The sequence below is a fragment of the Podarcis liolepis genome (assembly GCF_965112155.1).
Source record: "Podarcis liolepis genome assembly, chromosome: 17".
Classification (NCBI taxonomy): domain Eukaryota; kingdom Metazoa; phylum Chordata; class Lepidosauria; order Squamata; family Lacertidae; genus Podarcis; species Podarcis liolepis.
In genome coordinates, this window is record NC_139571.1 from 24,331,948 (window position 1) to 24,357,212 (window position 25,265).

A 25,265-nucleotide genomic window follows, 5' to 3' on the forward strand; every position below is an offset into this window, starting at 1 on the left:
TCCTCTTGTGCTACCACAGCTAGCAGGTTGGAGGTACTCATCAACAGGAAGGAGCTCTCCATCGTTTTTCCAGAACAGTCCAATCTGCTAGAAATGGCAGTGCACACTGATATGAAGAAATGGGCCTGCAAGATACAGCAGAGGTGCCTTTTTAAGTGATCAGTTTTGCTGACAGGCCACTTCAAATTGCTTGGTGGGTCTGATCTGGTCCATGTGCTGCAGATTCACCACCCTGGTATAGCGCATGGGGAGGCATTAAAGGTATTTCCCATCCTCTTGTGGTCAAGTCATTCTGTTCACCGTTCTTTGACTAATACAGACACAGAGTAGTGCTTTATGGTGCAGCCATAAAATCATACTTGACCTAAGAGCATCTCTCTCTGTAATATAAAACAGGGCTTTATATTAAGAGCAAAACTAAGAAGACCAGTTCTCTTTCACTCCATCAGCTATGTCCTCTGGACCTGTCTCTCTCTGCCTGGATCTAGTGGCCTATTATTTGTTGCTGACAGACATCACCCTTCGTAGGAAGGGCTGTCCCGTCCTCTGTGTGTCCCGCCAAAGGTCAGTGGTTCTTTCTTAAGAAGATATGGAGACAATCAACCCACTGATTAGGCGAAGGTTAAAGATTTTATTTGATAGCCAAGAGAAAACTGCAGCAGAAGATTAATTGTGCCTATGCCTCTTCTGTTTGTCACAAACCTTCAAAGAACGGCAATGGATGGATCCCTGAAGCTGGAGCAATGAAAGTATAGGAACAGCCTCTGATAAGTTCCATTTTCATTCCTGTAAAAAGTACTGGTGAAGTTAATTCCTGGTTGGAAACTAGAGCTGTCACTCATAAAACGGTACCCTATCTCTCTCTCTCACCCCCCCCCACTATCCCCCACATTCCTCCTACCCTGGTGTTTTCATTATATGGAGAGCTTGAAGGAAAATGTACCAATTTCTGCAGACACCCTACATGCAACTCCCCGTTTGTGTGGGGGTTCTGTTTGGAGGCAATGTGCAGATCAGCGGGGCTCCCATAAGGGCACCCTGCCCTAGTCCACCCCTGCCCCATTCTGCCTCCACTCTGTCCCATTCTGCCCCCTTCCAGGGCCAAAAAACTGTGTGTGTGTTGGCAGTTGCACGTGTGCAAATGGAGAGTCACCTTTGCATCTCTCCACATTGCTTTGGAAGGAGTCAGATTTGGCTTAGACAGCAGGAACATAGAAAGTCATGGGGACATAGGAAGCTGCCATATACTGAGCCAGAACCATTGATTCATCTAGTTCAGTATTGTCTACACTGATTGAAAGATTGGGGTCTCTCTCAGCCCTATCTGTCAATGGACTGAACCTGGGACCTTCTGCATGAGATGCAGACGCTCTACCACTGAGCTTCAGCTCTTCCCACTTCCCAAATGTTTCTGAAGTGGTTCAGTTTAGGAATCAGGATATATTTGCAGAAAATGCAGATCCCAAATAAAAAATATATATTCAGATAACAGAGTTGGTTTGGCTTGTCACTCTGTCTTCTGCTCATGAAAGTGCAGTTTACCACGAAGGCATTCAAATGCATGAGATTACAGATGGTGCAAAAATTAGAAATATCACAGAAATGCACATATTGTCAAAATGCACATATATAATTAGAAGAAACCATAGGGAGATAGGAAAAAACACCCATGGGGGGGGATTGATACATACACACTGCTTATTTTCTTAAACCTATGTTTTCCTTGCAACGTTCATACTGTATCATAAAGTGTACACATAGAATTGTGGCCTTTGGTATACTTAGGCACTTTATTGTTTCTTCAAACAATAATTACCATATTTTTCCGTCTATAAGACGCCTCCATGTATAAGATGCCTCCTATTTTGGGGGACTCAGGTTTAAGAAAATGGGGGGAGATGTATCCGTGTATAAGATGCCCCCTAATTTTTGACATTATTTTTAAGGGGAAAAACCTAGTCTTATACATGGAAAAATACGGTACACTATACCCATGCTAGGGGTGATGTTGCACATACCTAGGTGTGTGCGGTCAAATGCATACAGCTTGACATATCCTAGATCATCTGCTTTTCTGAGCTGGTCAGGAGGATATTGGGCCAGTGGTGGAAAATGTTTCTTCGACTCCTTTGTGATGGTTAGATCACATTTCCTGTTGAGTTTAGGTTGACAGTGGCTCTCTGTCATGGGGGACCCATTGGGATGGACAGCTCCTGAAAGTTTATAGAACACAAGTGATTCCAAAAGACCCTTGATGAGTTTCCATTTGACATAGCTAATGCTCCTCTTGATATCCTAGTTGCTATGTGAAAAATGAAGATAACTTGCTTCCAAGTGCCCTCTCCTTTCTTGTGGAACCAAAACAGCTATTTGGTATACTGGAGGCCTAAGGGTGACAAAGCAGAGAAGGAGTGAATTAGATCAGCTGTGCTAGAATATTTGCCTATTCTGCAACAGTAATGGTGGCAAACAGAATGGTCTTGTCCAACGACATTGCATCTGCCAAGTAGATTTTTTTTAGTGGTTTGTGGTCCAATGCAATCTGATCCATGTAGGAATATGAAGGAGCCTTTGAAGACATGCTATGAAATCTTTGCTAGGCACCCCTATCATTCAGTCTGGAGACTGAGGTCCAGTGCTAAGGGCCTTCTTGCGGTTCCCTCACTGTGAGAAGTGAGGTTACAGGGAACCAGGTGAAGGGCTTTCTCGGTAGTGGCACCCGTCCTCTGGAACGCCCCCCCCCATCAGATGTCAAGGAAATAAACAACTATCTGACTTTTAGAAGACCTCTGAAGGCAGCCCAGTTTAGGGAAGTTTTTAATGTTTGAAGATTTATCATGTTCTTAATATTCTATTGAGAGCCACCCAGAGTAGCTGGGGAGGCCTGGCCAGCTGGGTGAGGTATAAGTAATAAATTGTTGTTGTTGTCATTATTTATTATTCATCAGTTTACAAAGAACAAATACAAAACAATACATTTCATACAATACATATAATACCTACCCAACATACCTACACATCCTACATGAACACCACAAATATTAGACTTCCAACTCTTCTCTTTATGCCTTATTTAAAATCTTAACATTATACACATTTCATATTAATTATTTTACTTTTACTTATCTTTATCTAATCAGATTTTACTATACCTTTCCTCTATTTTCAAGATTTAATCTGTATCTGCCAGGAGACTTGTGTTGTCCATATAATTTTTAAGATATTCTATGAAAGTTGCCCAATCTTTATTAACTTTTTGAATAGTATTTCCTCTTATTATCCCTGTTCATTTTGCAAGATGAAAATATTTTGCTAACCAGTCCGATTTAGTGGGGTTATTATTACTTTTCCAATTTTTGGTTATCAGGATTCTCACCGCTGCGGTGGCATACATAAATAAGGGTCTACTGGTTTTCTTAATTTCGTTCTTTTTTAAAAATAAAATAAAATAAATGCTTTATTCTGCTTACGCACCGACATAACACACAGAAAAAATCATAGATTTACGTCATTTGTTACAAATTACAAAGTTTCACTCATGAGTATATTGTGGCCAATGTCTTGAGCCCAGCGTATCATGACTGCTTTTACCTGTTGTTGTTGTTGTTGTTGTTGTTAAAATCACTCATTTCTGCTTCAACCTGGAATCTATGATTGGTGGGCTATGTTTGAAGATCAGGACAGATAAAAAGTACTTCTTTGTGCAGCTCATAGTTAAACTGTGGAACTCGATCCCACAAGACGCAGTGATGGCCACCATTTTCAATGGCTTTAAAAAAGAATTAGACATATTTGTTGGGGGTAACGTTGTTGATGGCTACCAGCCATGATGGCTCTGCTCTCCCTCTATGGTTTGAGGCAGTAATGTTCCTAAATACCACTTACTGGAAACAACAGGAGGGGAGGTTGTTCATATGCTTGGCTCATGCTCAAGAGCTTCCCACAGAAATCCACACTCAACTCCGAGTATATTTCAGTAAGTCTCTGGGGGGAAAGAAAACACGGCAAGCTTGCTCAATAAACAGTGCTGCTATGTGGTTGCTCTGTGAAAAGTGACGAGCAGAGAAAAGGACTAGTGTGAAAGTTCTCCCTCTCTGACATTTTGTCATTTTGCCACCATATGAGGCAGCTCAAATTCTCCCGCCACCCACACTATAAATGCTTTTTATGTTGTGAATGTGTAACAAGCCTTGTTTCAGAATATATTAAGGCTATGCCATAGTTCTAAGAAACCCTTGATAGATTCTAATGGATTTAATATCCTAGTAGCTTAGCATGTATGAGCATATACTGCTTACATACTTTCTGGAGAGGGAAATGATGAAGGTGTATTTGGCAAAAGCTGTTACTGCTCTTCTCTTCATTTTAAGAGATTTTTATATCTGCTTCTCTGGCAAGACTCCATTTTGAAGGTTTATTTTTCATTAAATCTCCGATTCTTGACAGAATAGCTTACTAGTAGAAATAAACAAAACAAAAATATGTCCACAGAAGAGGCAACCTTGAAATGCCCTCCGCTTATAACAATATTGTCAGCAGTATTTTAAGTGGCTTCAGATTTCCTTGCAGGTGCCGAATAATTTTATATAAAAATCATACACTTTTTAACCATGTGTATATTGAATAATGTGGAACTTCTAGTGAGATCATTATTTCTATCCTACTCTCTGAAAATGGCATAGCTGTCAAGAAAACTCAGGGGGGGGGTGACATAGTAAAATAAATGTAGACATCATTTTGTTCGCATAATGCAAGGCATTTTTATAAGGATAAAAAGTTAGATTAAAGGTTAAACATGATTTTTTTTTTTTTTGCCTCAACCACATATCTATGCAACTAGGTGTTGATAAAGACAGACGGCATGGAGACTTAAAGCTGCTAAAGTAAAACATGCAATATGAAGTGTAGGAGTTGAAAAGAATGTGTCTGGGCCAGATCAAAATGCCAAGATCAAAATGTATGGATCATGAAGTTGGAAGAAAAATTGCTATCTTTTTTGTGTCTCATTCTAGCAACACATACACAGCCTTTTTAACAGAAGTGTTCTCCTCCCCCCCTCACCAGAATCTTAAAATCAGTTATCAAAGTGGAAATGTTAATCTATGCTAAGGGAGTATTTTGACATGTTGCCCATTTAAAGTGAAATAAAAATTAAGACACGTGAGAACACACAATTGTTTCAATACATTATCAGTTAGTTTCCACCTCTGGGTTTGGGCTGAAACAATTTTAAGTAGAAATGCAATCTGGTTTTTATTGAGGGAACTGCATGTGACAGTGAAATAACTTCGCTATAGATTTTTTAAAGTCTTCAGTATCAAGAGACGACTTGCTTAATCTACAAGCAAGACGAGAAACGGTTCATTGTTTGCCTAAGGTATGATTACAGTGGCATAGACTGCATGTTCTTCTCTGGTTATAGTGAAAGGAATGAGCTGAAATGGTCAAGGCAATTATTTTTGACGGGACAAGACTGTCTCACTCTCTTCTCAGTTTAGTCCCTAATATGCTATTGTTCATACCATCTTAGAACAAGGAAGCATGACAGCATAATGGCACCCGGGACCATTTCGAAACACCATGTCCGCATTCCTTCTCGGAGGGGAATGACACAATTTAGCCTAATTCATTAATTGGATCAAATGGTGATACAAACTCTCCTAGCAGGTATCTCTCTCCTATGCAAAGCTATCATTACAAGTCCTCAAGTATTGTCAAATCTGCAATAGCCTGCTATTCACTTACAAATGGCCTAGTGGGGTGTTCGCAACATGATACAGTGATAAATCGCAGAAGTGCCAATTAAAATGAAACACTTATTGTGTCAATCAGGTAGCAGCGGTGGAGTACCATCTTTTACACTGCTTTTAAATGTGAAAGAAAGTACAATAAATGCTTTATACTCGGATCTTCCTTTTCTCATTTCTGTCTCCTGGTATCGTAGGTGTGACTGTGAGTGGGAATACAATAGAGGTTTGGCTGTCGGTATTTTCATTTCATGCTTTCAAATCCCATTGACTTCAATAGCAGGTTAAGGCACCAGCACTTCTTGTATGATTCCCAGGATATATATTTTTATATTTTTTTTAACAGACGACTTAAATAATAAAAAGAAAGTTCACTGAAACTTATGTATGGCACATATAAATAGAAACTTGTGAGCAATGAGTTCAAAAAAAGAACTGCCCCTACCTTTCACCTTTTCCTGGGGGGCTGAGGGCACACGTGCAATTTTAAGATCTAAAGCATATATTGAGAGATGTGGCTTGCATTTAGGATGGAAAGAAAAGAAGGAGGTGCACTAAGAGACGTGCAATGTGCTAGCATTGGCCTCTACACACCAACTTGCCCAGTCTGCCTTCCTGCAAACAGTAGAGAAATGATTTCATATGGCTGCAGCCTTCCCTGGGCCCTTTCACCTCCCTTGCTCACAATACAACCAGGGCAGGAAAGAGGGTCTGGAGAGACAGGGGAATGCGTTATACCCTACCTCTGCTACAACACTGTTTTTGGAGCATGACAGAAGCCAGTAAGAGGCTTTCTCTGGGTTAAACGGCCCACTGGCAAGCCTGGCAATCATAAAGTACAGGAGTGCAGGCTTGACCCTGCAAATTTGTGGGTGCTCAGGCACCCAGGGCCCCAGAAAGTTGGCACCTATGATAAGGTGGGAGACCAGGTAGTGCGTATCGCAAAGGGAAGAAGTTAGGATGCACGTGCTAATCCTGGAAAGAGTGTCTAATGATGAACTGATCTCCCAATCTCCGTTTATTAGGAAGAAGGGACTCTGCAAACCTACACAGTATGAGGTAGGCTACTAAGTATAGGTCAATTTCTGACATTCCATAACGGGTGGGTGAATCAATCTATTTCTGGACCATGTTTTATTCATAATTGTTCACCCATAAATTTATTCCATCCCATTTCTGCATTATGCCATTTTTAAAAGAGCTGGAGTAAATTTGGATTTAAATATATTTCTTCAAAAAATACACATTTCTAAGCAGATATTCCCTCAAAATGTAAAATTCTAAATGTATTTTGAATATATAAGAGCTGAGAACTGTGTCAGAAGTGTAAAAGTGATAGGTTCCCTAGGTTTCAGGCCCACAGATTTATCCAGGAAGTGTGGATCCTAACAGTTCACAGTGGAATTTGAAGGGAGGGGGGGACAAACTCCCGAAGCATCTCTATTCCGTAATGCATGGTTTGGGAATTTGATCCAGCCATGAAACTTGCTACTGTTCTCATTTATTATGAATCGTGTTTTGCATAGCCTTATTTTCTTGCAAATACTAAATGAGCATTTCTTGTGCGTGTGTGTGAAGGGTGCTATAGAAATATATCAATTAATAAATATAACAGAAAATGGCAACCCTCTTTTCAGGTGGAACCCGCAATCAAATGAATGAGTTGTTCACCATCAGAATGAAAGGGAGCAGCTGTTTTGAATGATTTCCAGAAGTGGGAATGCCCAGCAGCTTTCATTTAAAAGCCAAAACAACAGTGAAAGAATTCAAAGATTACTTTTTCCAAGACAGTCTTTATTGTGCAGCACTAAATTCTTTGTTCAGGAGGTACTGCTCACAGGTTTTTTATCTGATAATTTAGGCATTTTTCAGATACATGGTGCTTCTAATACTTCTCATCTCATGCCCTCCACTTTCTTTTGTTTCTCTACATACTCTCTCTTTTTGATTTCCTCCCAATTTTTATGTCTTAACCAATTAAAGTCCCTTTGTGCTTGCCTGGGTAAAAAAACCATTGGGGAAGAATGAAAGCAAGGCTAGCTGACTTTAGGTCTCCTGCGCTTTGAGAGAGACTCTAGGGACATCTAAGCACAACGTGGAAATCCTCATTAACAGCCAAGGTTCTCAGCAGACCTTCCTCACCCTTACTCTTGAGAAGGTTTTTCATTTGGCCCCCTAAGAAACACCATAAAAATAACCTTTTGTGAATTGTTTCCAAGCCCTCTGGCTCTCAATCTAGGTCAGAGGTTCCTGCATTCACAGACAGCAAGGAAAAATATAACCACTAAATGCAGAGCTTCTTCACACTTCATAATATTATTACATCTTTATTCCCTCCCCAACCTTCTTTCACACAAATACAAATTTGGTTCACCCATAGGTGCCAACTCCCTGGGGCACTGGGTGCTTGAGCACCCACAAAATTTCCCATGAACAGGTTGGGTACCCACAAATTTCAGTGGCCCCAGGCCCCAGGCACCAACAGTTGTGGCATCAAGCTGGCATTCCTGGTTGCACAACTCTTGCTCATTTCACACAGACTTCCCCAGGAGAAGTCTCAATGGAGACTCTTGATCATTCTTACCTTTCAGAGGATTTGCCCTGGCCTTGATAAGGCTGCCTCTGGCCTGAACATAATTTCAACCACTACTATCCTTGGTTCATTCAGAGATTGCTTTATTTCTCTGTCAAACTGGATATCACAATATTGCTGTTGGTTAAACAATAGGATCAAATAAATGAAGGCATTGGGTTGTACCATCATCTTGTTGACTATTTTTCAACTGTCCTTAATCTTACCTTTGAATATATAGTAATACCAGAGGTTAAAGTGAGCCTAGGGTGCATTTTCTTAGGTGAAAATAGATTCACCCTTTCAGCGCTTGAAAGAAGCGAGTTACCGTGGACTCAAGAGATCATGCAAACCCATCAACAATTCAACATGAGAAGAAATAAAAAAAAGCAAAAGCAAGGGTGATGCTGTGATCCACTCACACTCCACTGTGCTTTGCACTGGACGTGATAAGTCAGCCTTTCCCAGCCAAGTGCCCTTTGGATGTCTTGAACTACAATAGCCATGGTTACACTGGCAGGAGCTGTGAAAGGCTATGATAGGTAGACTAAGATAGGTAGACTCAGAGACAAAGGGCTCATTCAGTCTTCCTTTTGTGCCATGTTTCTAGGCACAGGTCTGAGCTTTAAAGCTCCATGTCTGAGCAGATTGGGGTTTATTTTGCCCTGGAACTTTCCCTGGGATAAGCCACGTTTTACTGCTGAATAGGAGCAAATGGCAATCAAGTTTCCCATGAATTTCCATTTGCTCTAATTCAGTGGTAAAATGTGGGTTTTCCCAGGGAAAGCTCTGGAACAAAATACAACAAAATAAAATGCTTGGAGCGCAGAGTGTTAAAGCACAGACCTAGAATCATAGAATCGTAGAGTTTGATGGTACACCAAGGGTCATCTAGCCCAACCCTCTGTAATGCAGGAATCTCATCTAAAGTACCCATGACAGATGACCATCCAACCTCTGCTTAAACCTGTGCTTGCAAAGGGCAAAAACCGAAGGAAGTCTAGATGAGCCCTAACTGGGTCACGCTGAACATTTAGTTAAGAACATGTAGTTAAGAACCGAAGGACTCTTCACGTGCCCCCTTGGTTTTTACGCATTGATCACACATATTAGCAGAAGTAACTGGGCAGAACAAAGTGATGCCTGAACTGTGAATTTGTTTGCTTTTACACCTCACTGTTAATATTACAAGGACTCAAGCAGCTAAATCCCAGCGCACCACATTGAAAATACCCCTTAATGTTATTTTAATGAAGATCCTTGTATGAGTAAATTATTTCAGAGTCGCTGAGCAGTTATTATCTTCTTCAGTTTTTAGTGATCCCCCACAGGGTAAATGTTCTCTTATATTATGTTTCAGCCCAGCGTTTTTGTAATGCTGTTGTGGGGCTTTTATAGTTATAAATGATTTTCATTGAGTTGAACAATAAGAGACTAGCTGAGTAAAGCAGCAGGACTTGGGCTTGGCAGCTCACTGCAGCCACCCATGGGGGGACTTTTAATTTATTAAATGTCTGAGATGCTTGTTGTGCAATGATGATAGTGTGGAGGCTTTGGCTTTTGTTTCAACTAGCAACTAGCAACGCCTCCTTGAGCTTTATCTCACTTTGCCTATTTGCCTTTGAATAGTGCCAAAAAAAAAAAAAATGTCCACTGGGCAAAAATATTTCAACAGCAAACGGATGCTCCTTCTAATGTTTTTAGGGTGCTTCCATACTGATACTATTTTCAGGTCAGATCCAGTCACATAATGGCAAGTTCAGGTTGCACAATTAAAGTGGACTTGCAGCTCCTGTGCAAGTCCCACTTCCCTCCAAAATTTTATTTTATTTTATTTTTTATTTTGTGATAAGGAAAGCGATGGGAGAATGCATTGGGAAGTGTGGGTTAACATTTGCTTGACACGGTGGCATTTAATGTCCCCACAAACAAATCAGAATGAATGCCCCCAAAACTGGTTATCTGAAAGTGAGCTTAGTATGCAAAGGATCTGCGGATTTCCTGCTGATCACCCTTGCCACAACCTGAGATATAAATCACTGATGGCGTCAGATATAGTTAAATGGAGCAGTAGCTGTGATCTGTTTTCAACCAGTATTGGTTTGAAGCCAGGCTTCCTTGGTCCAAATCTGTTGTTCTGTTCCAGGCTTTCCCAGTCTGTTTTTGCACTACAGTTCCCATCACCCCTGGTCACTGATCCTGCTAGCTAGGTATGGTGGGAGTTGTAGTCCATAAACAGCTAGAGACCCAAGTTTGGGAAACCCTGTTCTATTCAATGGATTACCAAACTTCTTAACTGTCACATTTCACTCTTCTGGTACCTTCTGATGCCCCTTCTTTATTATTATACTTTCAATCCACTCCCTATTACTCTTCGGCTTCTCAAGACCAGATGAAATTTTAGGGTGGTGTGACCAATGATTAGAAGAAAAGGTGCTGGTACTCACCATGAAGTCCTTACAGTAAGTGCCACACTTTTAAGATGGAGAGGGGAGGCACCTTGGGAACCTTTAAGTACACTCAGAAAAAAACCCCACTGGATACTGTTATTATTGACCAAATGTTAGCTTCCTTGGGAAACTACAGTTGTAAGAAAGCTGGAGTTCAAATGTCTTAGATAAACATTTTAAAATAAATATTTAGAACATGGTATTGGAACTGCAGGCCCTTCCTTGGCCCCGCTGCTAAAGTTCATTAACCAGAGAAGTGGGGCAGTTCAGAACTGGGGAAGAGGAATTAGAGGACTTGGATTCCAGACTCTGGAGTGGCATTATGATAATGCTATTGGTCAACCCTCATTGTCAAAAGTAAAATGATTTTTTCAATCACCTACAAATAATTCAGAGGAAGCTTTTGATAGTCATATTACTTTAATTGTTGGAGAAAATGCAGAGCTCAATACTCTTTAGCAAGTACTGCAGAACAATCCCACACCAGTCTGAATGTGTTTCCTAGAAGCTAGCATTGCATGAAGGTTGCTGTTGTGTTGGCATTGTTCTCCTGGTTACACATTGTCATCAAAAAGTACCCCATGCAGAAACAGTGCCCTGTTCTGCTGAATAGTGTTTTCCTTGAAGTTGCTCATGATTAGGTAAATCATCACTTAGGAGTGAATAAGGTTTTGTAAAGGTCTTCATTTTGGAGTCTCCACAAACAGTTTTTTTTTATTCAAGTCAGTGATAGGGAACTTGCCAGTGGGCTACAACTCCCATTATCTCTGGCTGCTGGCTGGAGATGATTGGAGCTGGAGCCCTACAACATTTGGAGGGCCACGGGCTCCCTACTCTTTATGCAAGCCAAGACATACATGCATTTTTGTTGTTTAGTCATTTAGTCGTGTCTGACTCTTCATGACCCCATGAACGCCAGGCACTCCTGTCTTCCACTGCCTCCTGCAGTTTGGTGAAACTCATGTTAGTAGCTTTGGGAACACTGTCCAGCCTTCTCGTCCTCTGTCGTCCGCTTCTCCTTGTGCCCTCCATCTTTCCCAACATCAGGGTCTTTCCCAGGGAGTCTTCTCTTCTAATGAGGTGGCCAAAGTATTGGAGCCTCAGGTTCAAGATCTGTCCTTCCAGTGAGCACTCAGGGCTGATTTCCTTAAGAATGGATAGGTTTGATCTTCTTGCAGTCCATGGGACTCTCAAGAGTCTCTTCCAGCATCATAACTCAAAAGCATCAATTCTTCGGTGATCAGTCTTCTTTATGGTCCAGCTCTCACTTCCATTCATCACTACTGGGAAAACCATAGCTTTAACCATATGGACCTTTGTCAGCAAAGTGATGTCTCTGCTTTTTAAGATGCTGTCTAGGTTTGTCATCACTTTTCTCCCAAGAAGCAGGAGTCTTTTAATTTCATGACTGCTGTCACTATCTACATACATGCATGCATACATACATAATAGATTTATTTACAGAATCAAGTGATAACAAAGAGTTCCCATTTAAACTTTGTTGCACATTAGTAAATGAAAGCAACTGCCTACAACATCCAGCTTTTATCTTTGGGGTATTTTACTTTTGAGTACATGAAAAAGAGGGGAAGAGGCATTGGTGTGTGAATACATGAAGACTGATTAACTTTTATCGACACTGGTGATCTCACCAATTTGCTCCTTGCTACTCGCTAATGAGGAGTTCATGTGATGTGTCACAGCCTATGATTATGGTAATAAGTACTAATCTAATTATATGCCCCCAATTGACTTTGTATCATACTACCTCAAAGGCAGCCATCTAAAGATACTGAGGGATACTTCCATCAATCTCAAGAGACTAAACCTCAACTACTAATACATTCAGCATGAAGCAGAGTTAAGTACATAGATTTACTCTACCATGAGACAAGCTAAGTTCAATATTTTTTTTTAAAAAAAGTGTTTTATCAATTAGGCATATATTTCCAAAAGGCATTCTAATTATAAAAATCCATGTTTCAGTTATTCCAGCCAACCGTGCCTAAATGAACCTACTTTAAGTCTGATTTCACTAGCTGGATTAATTTCAGACACTCTGTCTCCTTTCTTTGGTTTCCTTTATTGATTTCTGGAAGAAAAAAAAAGGGAGAGAGAGAATGATATTTGATTAGAATGAAAGCGTATACCCCAGCCAATTTTGATATTTTCATTTGCGAGTAGTTTCATGTAATGCCCTGCTCCTTTGATCTAATAATGAAAATGTGTCACTATATTCTCATTACAAAAGCAAAGTAAGGCAATCCAAGACTCTTGGGGACAGTTGGACTGCAATGCGTGAATTTAAAATCATTAAGCTATACTCTTGGTGGCTGGTAAGAAGTGTGCTGTACACCTTCCCTAGCCCTTGAGCTATACAAGGGCGGAGGATTTAATGACAATAGAAACAAAAGACATTCAATTCATTCCATAACCAAATATTAAAAGTTAGATTTTTCTGTAATTGTGCTCTCTCTCTTGCTCTGTCACCCACACTCACAGACCCCTTTACTGCATGTGATACTGCACTAGCTTCCCATCAGGGTTGCACATTTTCTTATATTGATCACTTCTCCTACCTGGGAAGTTATCTTTCCACAAGGGCTGATATGGATGCTGAAATCCAGCATCGCATAAGTTCTGCAAGTGTGGCTGTCTCCAGATTGAAGTGCAGAGTGTTTGAGGACCAGGACATTTGCAGGGAAACCAAAATGCTTGCTTACTGTATGCTTGTGGAAAATGGACCACTTATAAATGCCATCTCCAACTCCTTGAAAGATTCCATCAACGGTGTCTCCGAAAAAATTTACATATCAATTGGTAAGACAGGCAAATATATTGGAAGAAGCAAAGATCACCGGTGTTGAAGCGATGATTCTTCAACAACAACTTCGTTGGACTGGTCATGTTGTATCTTCTGATAAAGGACAGTATATAAAATTAATTTAAAATTAATCAAAACGACAAGAACAATAGAATCATAGAATTGTAGAATTAGAGCTACAGGAATATGCAGCTGTCCTATACGGGGATGGAACCTGCAACCTGGGTGTTCTCAGCACCATATTCTAACCAAATGAGCTATCTAGGCCAGCCTTTCCCTAGCCTTACCCCACGATGCTAGGGGTAGCACAATTGACTTTTCCATGCATGCAAAGCCCCTGTTCTATCAGTGAGCAACAAGCTTCTCCCAATGAGATCAGAGCCTGCCTCTCTTAGATTTGATATTCTACTCATTTCTATTTTTTCAAAAATGATATTTATTAGAAGTTTAAGAATTAGAAAAAAGAAGAAAAGAAAACAACAACAAAAATGACAAAACATACATTACAATACATAAAAAGAAAAGCATAAAAAACAATACAACAATACAGCAAAAAAGCCCCAATAACATTAAAACACACACCCAATGTTCCATATCTTTATCTTTCATTTACTTGTTTCATCGACCTCCTCACACCTCCCCTTTTGTATTCTAATTTAATTAATTGTTTCAGCAAATTCTTTCCATCTTTCTCAATTTTTGTTATATAATTTATCTTAACGATCTAACCTATCAATTATCTTAATTTATTTAACCTTATCTTACCATTAAAAAACCTTAAAACTTAAAATTTAATACTTATTTGTACATGACTCCTCATATCATTTCTAATAAAGCCAAATAGTTTCATTCCAACATTTTCCCTAATTTTACTAATTTTTTTTTACTAATTTTAATTTTATTAATTTTACACTAATTCTCAAAATAATTTTTTTTAAAAAAACTTTCTTCCAATCTTCATCCAACATCTCTTCTTCCTGGTCTCGGGTTTTGTCAGTCCTTCTTGTCCATTCCACCTAGTCCATCAACCTGGTGATCTTATGTCCGAGGCTCTTAAGTCTTTTCCATGTCCCTTCTGCAGATGATAAAAAATTTAATTATTTTTTCCCTTACCTGCACTGATGATAGTCATTGTTTGTACGGGGGGCTTTTATCCATTTCCACAGTTACACAATCAATCAATCAATCAATCAATCAATCAGTAGCTGAACTGGGTTCCAACAAATTAACTGAAAATGCCTTAAAAACAAAAATGCAAAATAAATAGCAAAAAACGAAAGCGCCAAACTGAATCCGTTCCAGAAGTCCATTTGACTTCTGAAATGTTCAAAAACCAAGGCACAGCTTCTGATTGGTGCAAGTGCCCTGGAAACAATAGCCAACAGCCACAACGGACGTTCAGCTTCCGAAAAACATTCAAAAATCGGAACACTTACTTCTGGGTTTTCAGAGTCTTAGAACCAAGGTACCACTGTACTGCTGACCTTGGGGAGGAAGAAGAGCCAGCATTTGCCCTTTCCTCATGGTCCTCTGTGCTTCAGGAGAGGCTGTTCAGGAGGCACCCGGGGCTCTGGTACAGAAGAGGGAAAATACCTATTGGCAGGAATGATCTTCCGTCTGAATAATTCTATATACAGTACATGAAAGTGAAGACTCTTGCATGCCTTTTCCTTCTTCTATTCCCCCCATTCCACCCCTCGTGCTTCCTGGTTATTCTTTGCAAAGACAAAGGAAATGATATGGTCCTTTGTATACTATTTGTAAAGCAAGCTTCAATTAGTGTTTATTTTAAATCCAATGCATTAATCTGTGAGCTCTAGGAGGCCAAACTAATGCTGTGTTATTTTTATTTTATTTTATTTGTTCACTTAAATAGCTAAGCAATTTTCTAACGTGGCTCACTTCGTAGATAGCTTTATTCAGCATGGCTGACCTTCTCTTTGTTAACTTGGCTTTTTCTTACATAAGTGTTTTGCATCAGACATTTTTCATGCAAAACAAAACAAGTGATTGTGGCACATTCATCCACTTCAAATATATTATGTTTGCCATTCCACAACAGAGAAAATGGAACAACAATCATGTATGTTGTTGTTGTTGTTGTTTAGTCATTTAGTCGTGTCCGACTCTTCGTGACCCCATGGACCAGAGCACGCCAGGCCCTCCTGTCTTCCACTGTCTTCACGTATACTCATAGAAAACTCTGTTCTTTTAGTGCCAGGTCATGTGTAGCTCAAACAGTACCATCCACATTCATGACAGGGGCATTGGCAGGTTTGGAGGAACACCAAGTGAAAAAAAGGAAACCCAAATTAAGCCAGTGAGGACTGAGCATGCTCAGATGGCTCAGGATCCTTCCTGCTTCTTGGAGGATGGGCAGGGACAGAAAACTGAAAGCAGGGTTTACTAAAAGAGGACATGGATGGGTGGCTGAAACTCTGAGCAATATGAAGACATAGGTTGACCCTAACTATGCACAAAAGGAGAACCCCAAGACAAAAGGTGCTCTACCTTCTAAAGTATTAAATCTGGTGCAAAAATGGCAAAAAACAACAACAACACCATCCCACAGTCCTCAGAGACACATCAAAAATACATAACATTTTAGGAGGGGTTACAGTAAGTCAGCGGGACGCGGGTGGCGCTGTGGGTTAAACCACTGAGCCTAGGACTTGCTGATCAGAAGGTTGGTGGTTTGAATCCCTGCAATGGGGTGAGCTCCCATTGCTCGGTCCCTGCTCCTGCCAACCTAGCAGTTCGAAAGCACGTCAAAGTGCAAGTAGATAAATAGGTACCGCTCTGGCGGGAAGGTAAACGGCATTTCCGTAAGCTGCTCTGGTTTGCCAGAAGCGGCTTAGTCATGCTGGCCACATGACCCGGAAGCTGTACGCCGGCTCCCTCGGCCAATAAAGCGAGATGAGCGCCACAACCCCAGAGTTGACCCAGAGGGGTTCATTTACCTTTACCTTTACAGTAAGTCAGACAAGTCAATATTACAATATGCCAATTAAGTCCTTGTGAATTGTAGGATTTGCACATTTTCCAGACAAAGTTCACATAAAGCATTGACATTCTGAGTAGCGCAGGATACATCCCTATAACAGCAAGGATAATCAACAGGACCGGTGAGCTGTATTCATCAGTCAGTCTGAGTAAACAGGGCAATGCCACTGGTAAATCATCACCATCAAAGGACCGTTGTTCAACAGGGAAACTTCCTGGGGGCTTCCCCTGGTGATCAGCAGCCTGTGGGGCTGCAAGCTTAGGGGCTTATGGCAGGCAAAGGGGTTTCCAATAATGCACCGTTTCCAATGTTCAACAAGAATAAAATATTTTCAAGTCATACCCTACAAAGTTGCATTCAGGAACACACGATTTCCCTTGTTAAACAAGCTTAATACAATGTTTCTGCTTTTTATCGCAACCGAAAGATTCCCACTGTGCTGCTTGCTACATTGGCACAGCAGGGAGTTCTTTTACAGCAGAGCAGCGGTATTTGCCTGCTGCTTACAAAGGCAGCCACTGGGGGTGCTGTGGCGCCAGCAGTAGCAAGAGCATAAGAGGAACTTGCTGGGATCAGGTCAATGGCCCTTGTAGTCTAGTATGCTGCTCTCACAGTGGCCAGCCAGATGCCCATTGTGGTAAACCCGCAGTCAGGATTCAAGCACAATAACATCCCCTCTCCTCCTGTGGCTTCTAGCAAGCGGTACTCAAAAACATTGCTGCCTCCACAGCAGCCTTGGATAGCTTGTCCTCCATACAGCATTCTGCAAGTCCGCTCCACTTCTCTGTGGGGAGGAGTTGCGGTGGACCACGTGGCCACCCACTCTCCTCCGGGGGTGGGGGACGAAGTCCTGCATTGCCTGGGGGATCCCAGCCATGTCATCATCCAGCCGGCCAATCCGGCGGCTGGTGGGGGCGTGGCAGGGACCATTTAAACTCAGGCACAAGCCAGAGGGCTTCCTCTTGGCTCGCTTCTTCTAACTCCCACCCTCGCTCCCTAATTTTCAGGTTTTCTTTTTCATTGGCCTTGCTATGGACCTTGGCTGGTCGCCGTTGAGGGGCCTGGTAGGAATTATTCCACTTGGCAAAATTGACATGGGGCATTTGGTTTTTGCCTACCTCGTAGCAATTGTCACAACTTTGTGAGGTTTGGTGGTTAGGCATTGGTTGACCTTATGATGGGAGAGGGGAGGTGTGAACATCTTATGGACATCTTATGGAATAACCATTAAAGACAGAACCCTCTTTTTGACTGTGACAAAACAAGTGGATTTAATCCACCAAGAAAATCCTTATTTTTCTTAGGAGCTCTAATGTTGTTGATGGTCATACAGAAGGCTTTACCCATTTTAGTCTACTTCCATGACTTCTAGGATTAGAGTGCTATCATTATTGCAGCATCGGCCAACTGAAATGTGAGATGTAAGTAACTAATCAATCCTATGTCAGCCATAGGAAGGTCATGAGTGTGACCCAGCTTGTATCCCAATGACTGGGACTGAGGCAAAAAAAGTAGCAGAACTGGGGTGGTACATAGTTGTCACTGATACAAATATATTGCATACCCTCCAACATTTCTCCGATGAAAATAGGAACGTCCTATTCAACAACACCAGCAACATTTATACCCTGCCCATCTGACTGGGATGCTTTAGCCAACAAATATAAAAACATAATAAAACATTAAACATTAAAAAAAACCTCTATGCAGGGCTGCCTTCGGATTTCTTCTAAAGGTTGTATGGTTATTTATCTCCTTGGCTTGGGGGTGACATAACTCCCTATGCTCTGACATTTCTCTGATGAAAATAATAAATAATAATATAATAATATTTTTTTATTTATACCCCACCCTTCCTGGTTCAGAAAACTGGGCGTAGGGCAGCTAACAACAAATTTAGAACACCTAATTGATACAACAAAAAACAGCATAAAATACAGTATAAAACATGAATAACAATAAATTCAGAATTCAAAAATCAATTTAGGGGGGAAATCCATCCAATAAACATTAGATGAGCACCATGGCTAGCTGGCTAAATTAGTCCTATTTGGGCCAGCGAGGAGACCAGGGGAGAATTAGCTGTGGGATCCCAGAGCGGGTAATCTTCATAAAAAGGGGAGGGGGAGGGAAGTAAGGGGAATAAAAGATCAGGCTAAGTTCAAATTGAAAGCCAGGCGGAATAGCTCTGTCTTACAGGCCCTGCAGAAGGAAGTTAAATAGGGATGTCCAAAGGAAAAGTGGGACATTCCTGGATCAAATCAGAAACCAGGAAGGCTTCTATAAACCTGGAAAATAGAGACACTTGGAGGATCTGTTTATTCTTGGTCCTCAATGCAGTGTATAGTGAATGCATATAACATTATCTCAGAGAGATCTAAAAGGCAGTCTTTCAGCAGTACTTAATGTGACATGGGAAGCCCATTGAAAGCCTGCTACCTTCCAAAATGCATCTGGTCATTGAGGAGGGTTCCTTTAGGGAGCAGATGTTTCAGGCATGTTTGATAGTATATCTGAATGCAAATAGAACAATAATGATTTACATATGCTCTGTATGTGATAATTACGGTTTATCTTCTGTCTGACCTCAACCCACTTAGCTGTTTGTATGATTATAGCTTTGCATAACTGCCCCAGTACGAAAAGCCCATAGCCATTATATTACATTAACCACTATACTGTAATTACATTATATTATAATAATTACATTATCCATTATATGACAATAATAGACCTTGCTATTTCTTGCTAGTGGTTTAAGATAAAACCAGCCAAAGCTTGTGTAACTAATAGAAGCCTTTGATTCAACCATGTATTTAAGACACTAATCATGAATACTGTAGTCTCCTGTGCCCAATATCCTGAACCCTATCCAGTTTTATACATTGCCTTGCACTGGCACCAAAAGGCTTAAGTACTGCATGACCAGAACAGTTTGAGTATTATACTTTGGCAGGTTAAAAAAACAGACACTCCAGAAAGTAATGCCAAGGCTGTATACACTAATGCCGGGCTAACCTGCCCAAGCAGACTGTTCAGATTTACCCAGAATTCTCTTTTAGGCGAAATACACACCTTCCAACATTTCTCCGGTGAAAACAGGCACATCCTTTTCCATAATAATGAGAGTAATGATTTTATTATTTAGATCCCACCCATCTGGCTGTGTTGCCCCAGCCACTCTGGGTGGCTTCTAACCTATATAAAAACATAATAAAACATTAAACAGTAAGAAACTTCCCAGTACAGGACTGCCTTCAGATGTCTTCTAAAGGTTGTATAGTACTTCTCTCCTTGGCTCGGGGGTTGTATAACTCCATACCCTTCACCATTTCTCTGATGAAAATAGGGTTTGTCCTACCATACCCTCCAACATTTCTCCACTAAATAAGGACATCCAAAGGAAAAGCAGGACATTCCATAATCAAATCAGAAACTAGGACGGCTTCTGTAGATCCAGGGCTGTCCCTGGAAAATAGGGACACTTGGATGGCCTGCAGAATGTGGTTATTGATAAGGTGTTAAAATAATTTTAGCTTGTGGGTTTCCTGTAGGCATCTATGTGGCTGGCCAATGTGAAAACACTAGAAAAGGCACCTTTTCCCTCTGCTCTGGCAGGGCACTTCTTGTGTTATGTATTTTCCAGGAGGTGCAGGACACAAAGAGATTGTAAATCCTTTTCCAATGAGTTTATGGTAACTGTGAATTAAGCTCTTAAAGAGCAGGTTGCTTTAGTGTATGGTTTTCCTGGATTAGATTAGATATTCTAGGTGGGGTTTTTGAACTACAACTTTTCCTGAACCTTAGAAATGAAGAAGGCTACAAACCACATGAATAGAGGAAGGAGCGGGGTGAAAGTTGATAAACCATTTTCTTTATTTAGATAGGGGAAAGCCTGTCAAAACACATCCCCATCTTTCTTAATTTCCTCTCTGAATTCCAGCTTTTCAATCTGCAAGAGCAAAGATAATGAATATATTTGATCAGCATTTTGCATTTCAGATTCAAATTGCAGGTAGATAAGATGAAGAGACTCTTTTACAAACCCTTGCCAAAGTGTTCTAGATTGCAGGCGGCAGCATTCAGGTCAGCATCCCGCTTTCAAGTTTCAATTAACTTGAGATGCCCACTTACGTTGTGTGCTGGTCTCATGGCCCTGCTGCAAGGAAGCCTGAACCAGCAGCAATTGCCTGTGATTGATTAGTTCCTGAGAATTCAAAGCTACCATAGAAATCATAAAAGAGCTCCAGCTGAAAGAGTTGCTCCAAGGATGCTGTTTGGTTGTGAGCTGAAAAGCAAAATGATGCAATTCATAACATCGACATTGCTGCATTGCATCGTTAAATTCGTGCATGGGTTTGTTTTTTTCTTTCTTCCTTTTTTTAAAAAAAGCTTCTTTCCCATTGTTTCTGTAAATGAAACAAATTTGGTATAGTATAATTAATACACCGCAATTAATCAGAAACATAAAGTCCTTGCATATTAAAAATGTTGTGGAAAGTGTTTGGCATAGCAATTTGCTCTCTGCTTAGTAAAATGTCATTAGCAGGCATATATAGCACCTAAACAATCTGAAGACTTAAAAGTCCCTTAGTACTCATAAATGCTTCCAGATTAAAAAGTATATAACAACGTAAAGGGTTTGGCCTGAGTGGCATACTAAAAACAGCCAGTTCAAAGAGTGGGTTTTCATGAGAAAAGCTTGAGGCAAAGAGAGAGAGAGAGAGAGAGAGAGAGAGAGAGAGAGGAGAGAGGGAGAGAGAGAGAGAGAGAGAGAGAGAGAGAGAGAGAGAGAGAGAAACCACATTTGGACATGGCGCATTAGAGCACAGACTTCTGCCAGGGAAGACTGGGGCAGAAAGTGCCTATGCACCCAAAGATGCAATGTTCAGTTTGGACCACAGGCCTGAAGGGAATTTCTGTAGCATCAGTGCAATAACCTGGTGGCACTGGTATTCCATATCTGTTTTTTAGCCTGAGCTCCTTCACCAATATAGCAATATTCCACTGCTCACACCCTTAGGCCTAGAAGAGGTAACTGATGACACCTGTTATTTCCTATAGCCGTAGGAATCTTTTATTTCTTTAGTTCAAAGATACAAATAGGTGTTAGGGGAGAGGCAATACCTCTGGTGCGGGGACGACACACCGTGCTCCTTCTGGGGTAGTTTGTCTTCCTTGGATCCTCACTCTGCACTCAGATCTCGCCTGTGGCTCCAATAAGCTGTCAGAATGTGGCCACACACAGGGAAATGGCTTCAGCTGGCCAGTTAAACCAAGCAAGGGTAGCCGATGTGTCTAAAACCTCAGTATGTTAGGGACTTGTTTAGACCCTGCATGCGAAGACAGACTCTGGCAGATTGAGCAGACAAGAACTGTAGTGGGTCCAACAGTTGAAAAGGTGGTTTCTGCACATGCTTGAGGGGCAAATGGGGCTCATGAACCTGGGAAGGTAGCCCATCCAGGAGATGGAAAACTCTGACCTCAAGCCTCTGCTGCCTTGTATCTATATTCAATCATGAGAAAGGCTTCATGAATAAGCCTGGAGGAATAGTCTCTATCTCTAATAACCTTGGAAAATGCATTGTGCTTTCTGCTTTGTGCTATGGGCCCTCTTTGGCTCAAGGACTTGCTTGCCACCAGGGCATGATCCATGTTGCAGTTGGCACTGTGGTAGTTCTGTGTTACATGACACTTCAGTGCCGATCGCCTGGAGACAATCAAGTCCTGCTGGTGCCAATGGCCTGACCTTGAATGTCTCCAGGACACTTGCCATTTTGCCTTGGTAGAGAAGAACATGTTCATGATGCAGAGGTTGTGGTTGGTATGAGCACAGCTAAAGCAGCCTTTGTCCACCCTTGTTCATGCTGCCAATGCCTAAGTGGCCAATGCGGTTGTCCCATGTGTGATGATCACCTCCATCTCTGACATGAAGTCTCCCAGCAGGAAGAGGTGCTCACAGTTTGGGGCCCTCGTGATGGCCTGGCCTAGCTCCTCGTAGAACTTATCGTTGATCAGAGCACATGTTGTTGTTGTTTAGCCGCTTAGACATGTCCGACTCTTCATGACCCCATGGACCAGAGCACACCAGGCACTCCTGTCTTCCACTGCCTCCCGTGGTTCGGTCAAATACATGTTGGTAGCTTTGAGAACACTGTCCAATCATCTCATCCTCTGTCATCCCCTTCTCCTTGTGCCTTCAAACTTTCCCAACAGGGTCTTTTCCAGGGAGTCTTCTCTTCTCATGAGGTGGCCAAAGTACTGGAGCCTCAGCTTCAGGATCCAGTGAGCACTCAGGGATACCATTCCGAAGAAGTGTGCATGCACATGAAAGCTTATGCCCAGAACAAACTTAGTTGCTCTCTAAGTGTTACTGGACAATTTTATTTTATTTTATTTTTTATTTTGACTGTGTCAGACCAACATGGCTGCTACCTGAATTAAGCCGGAATACAATTACTTCAGCTGAAACCAACCACCTCATTCTTCTTGATCCCTGTAGTGCTCTGTATTCCAAAAGTTGACTGCCCGTTCTGGGTTGTGATGGAGGGACCACAAAGCACCTCCAGAAATGCATAACATTTTCCAAAGTGAGAAACAAGGAGGAGGACGTGATGCCATGCTGATGGCATTCTACTGAGTTTTTAAACAAATTACACCTTTTTTAAAATTTCCTTGGTTTGACTCATCCAAATGCTGTGTCAGATCTTGTTAATGTCGGCATGTCACTTTGGATTCTGTGATATGAAATGGTAACACAATCAGGTATCATGCATCACACTGCTAGAACAGCTGGCAACAGGATTTTAAAATATCCTGGTGTAAAAATGCATTGAGTTCTACTCTCCCTTGCTGTAATTCTGTAATTATTAACTGGATGAACAGAAAGAGGAAAGATGAAAGGGGGGGAGGGAGGGGGAGAGAGAGAGAGAGAGAGAGAGATATTCACACAACCTACCTACTAGGCTGCAATACTAAACTAAGACTATCTTCATTCATACAGATACTTTCCTCACCATTGCTGGAGAAATGTTGTGATTTAAACAAACATGTGCTTGTCCCCAGTCATATGAGTGGTGTTTTTTTTTCTGCCCCCCCCCCCCGAACAGAATTCTGCTAGGAGGTCTAATGTTGGATGCAACCCAATATTTTTCACATAGTAGTAACCTAATTTTTATTGCGCTGACATAATTAGTGGCCAGTCTAAATGAATAACTAGGCGATAGAACTTGGATACCTGAATTCCTCAACACTTAATACTCTCACCCTTTATCTTTGTGCCCACATCAAGCCTATTTTATTTTTAAATGGAACAGTTGGGTGGCAAGTCAATTGTAAACCCGATTGCAATGTAATTTCCCTGCCTGGCTGGCCTAACTCCTGCCATTCTCTAACTTTTTGCAGCAACAATATTGACAACTGTGGCACTCGGCGCCCATATGCCACATCTTGAAATCTCCCAGCAGAAGCAGCATCTGGGTGTTTATGTGCAAGTGGATTTTTGACAGTCCAGCTGGCCTTTCTGACTGACATCTTCTTTCATCTCTGCCCATATCATTTTCTCAATTTATGATTGAGCTGGTTATATAGGTAACTATTTGCTGGAGGACATCCATTAACTGCTCATAAAAACAACATGCCAGACTTTTATATATCTTAACAGGCTAGTTTCCCCAAAATATATTTGCTGTATCAACACACTGGTTGAATCAAAAGGCTATTTACTTTACAGCAGAGCAGAGCAAACATCAGGTTTTCAGAATCTGCTTCCTAACCCCAAACAGGAAGATCTACCAGTCAAAGGTAAAACCATGACCAGGGGCTCGAACACACCCATAGAATTAAGGAATACAGTGCCTCTGAGAATGTCAGAGAATTCTGACAAAAACAGAAACTGAAGCAGGAATTGACAATGTGCACTTTCTGGTTCCATGTGTGGAACAAAAATTGATCCAGTGATTACGATTGGCATTTCTTGCTGTTGTGGCTTTTAGTCTGCAAACAACACATAATTGATTTCATTTTACCTCCATTTGCCTTGCGCCAAAATTAATGGGGTGGAATAACATAATGATAACTCACATGATTTATGTAATTTATTATATAAAATATGCAAGTAAAATAATTTTGCCACAGTGAAGTGAATGAAGTAATTTTTTGGCAGAAGGTGAACTGCAGCAGAACAGAAACACTGTTGAGTAGAAGGAACACAAGGCAAAAAGCAACGGCATCTTACATCCCTACTCTGAGTACATGATCAGCCCAGGAATTTGTTTTTAGTACCAGACCTGTAGGCTGGTCTCCTGGCATGCAAAACAGCAACAACAACACCATCCCTGGTCCCCTCTTTCCAAAGTTTATCTCATCATTCTAACTTAGAAGGGGAGGGGACTTTCTTGTTATTGTGAAAATGCTAAGATTCAGAATCCTTGCTGATCTACTGCAAATTACTTGTATATATGCCAACAGATTGCAATCTATTTTCTGCCCACTCCTTTTTTACAGTGTTAAAGTTGCCTCTATTTCTGTGTCACAATCAAATTCTTAGCATTCATATTAATGTGTTTGTGTGTACTTCATGACACACATTGCATTTTAATTAATGTGTATGGATTTAAAAGATGCATTCAGGAAATGTGAAAACTGCATGCATTACTCTGCCCACGAC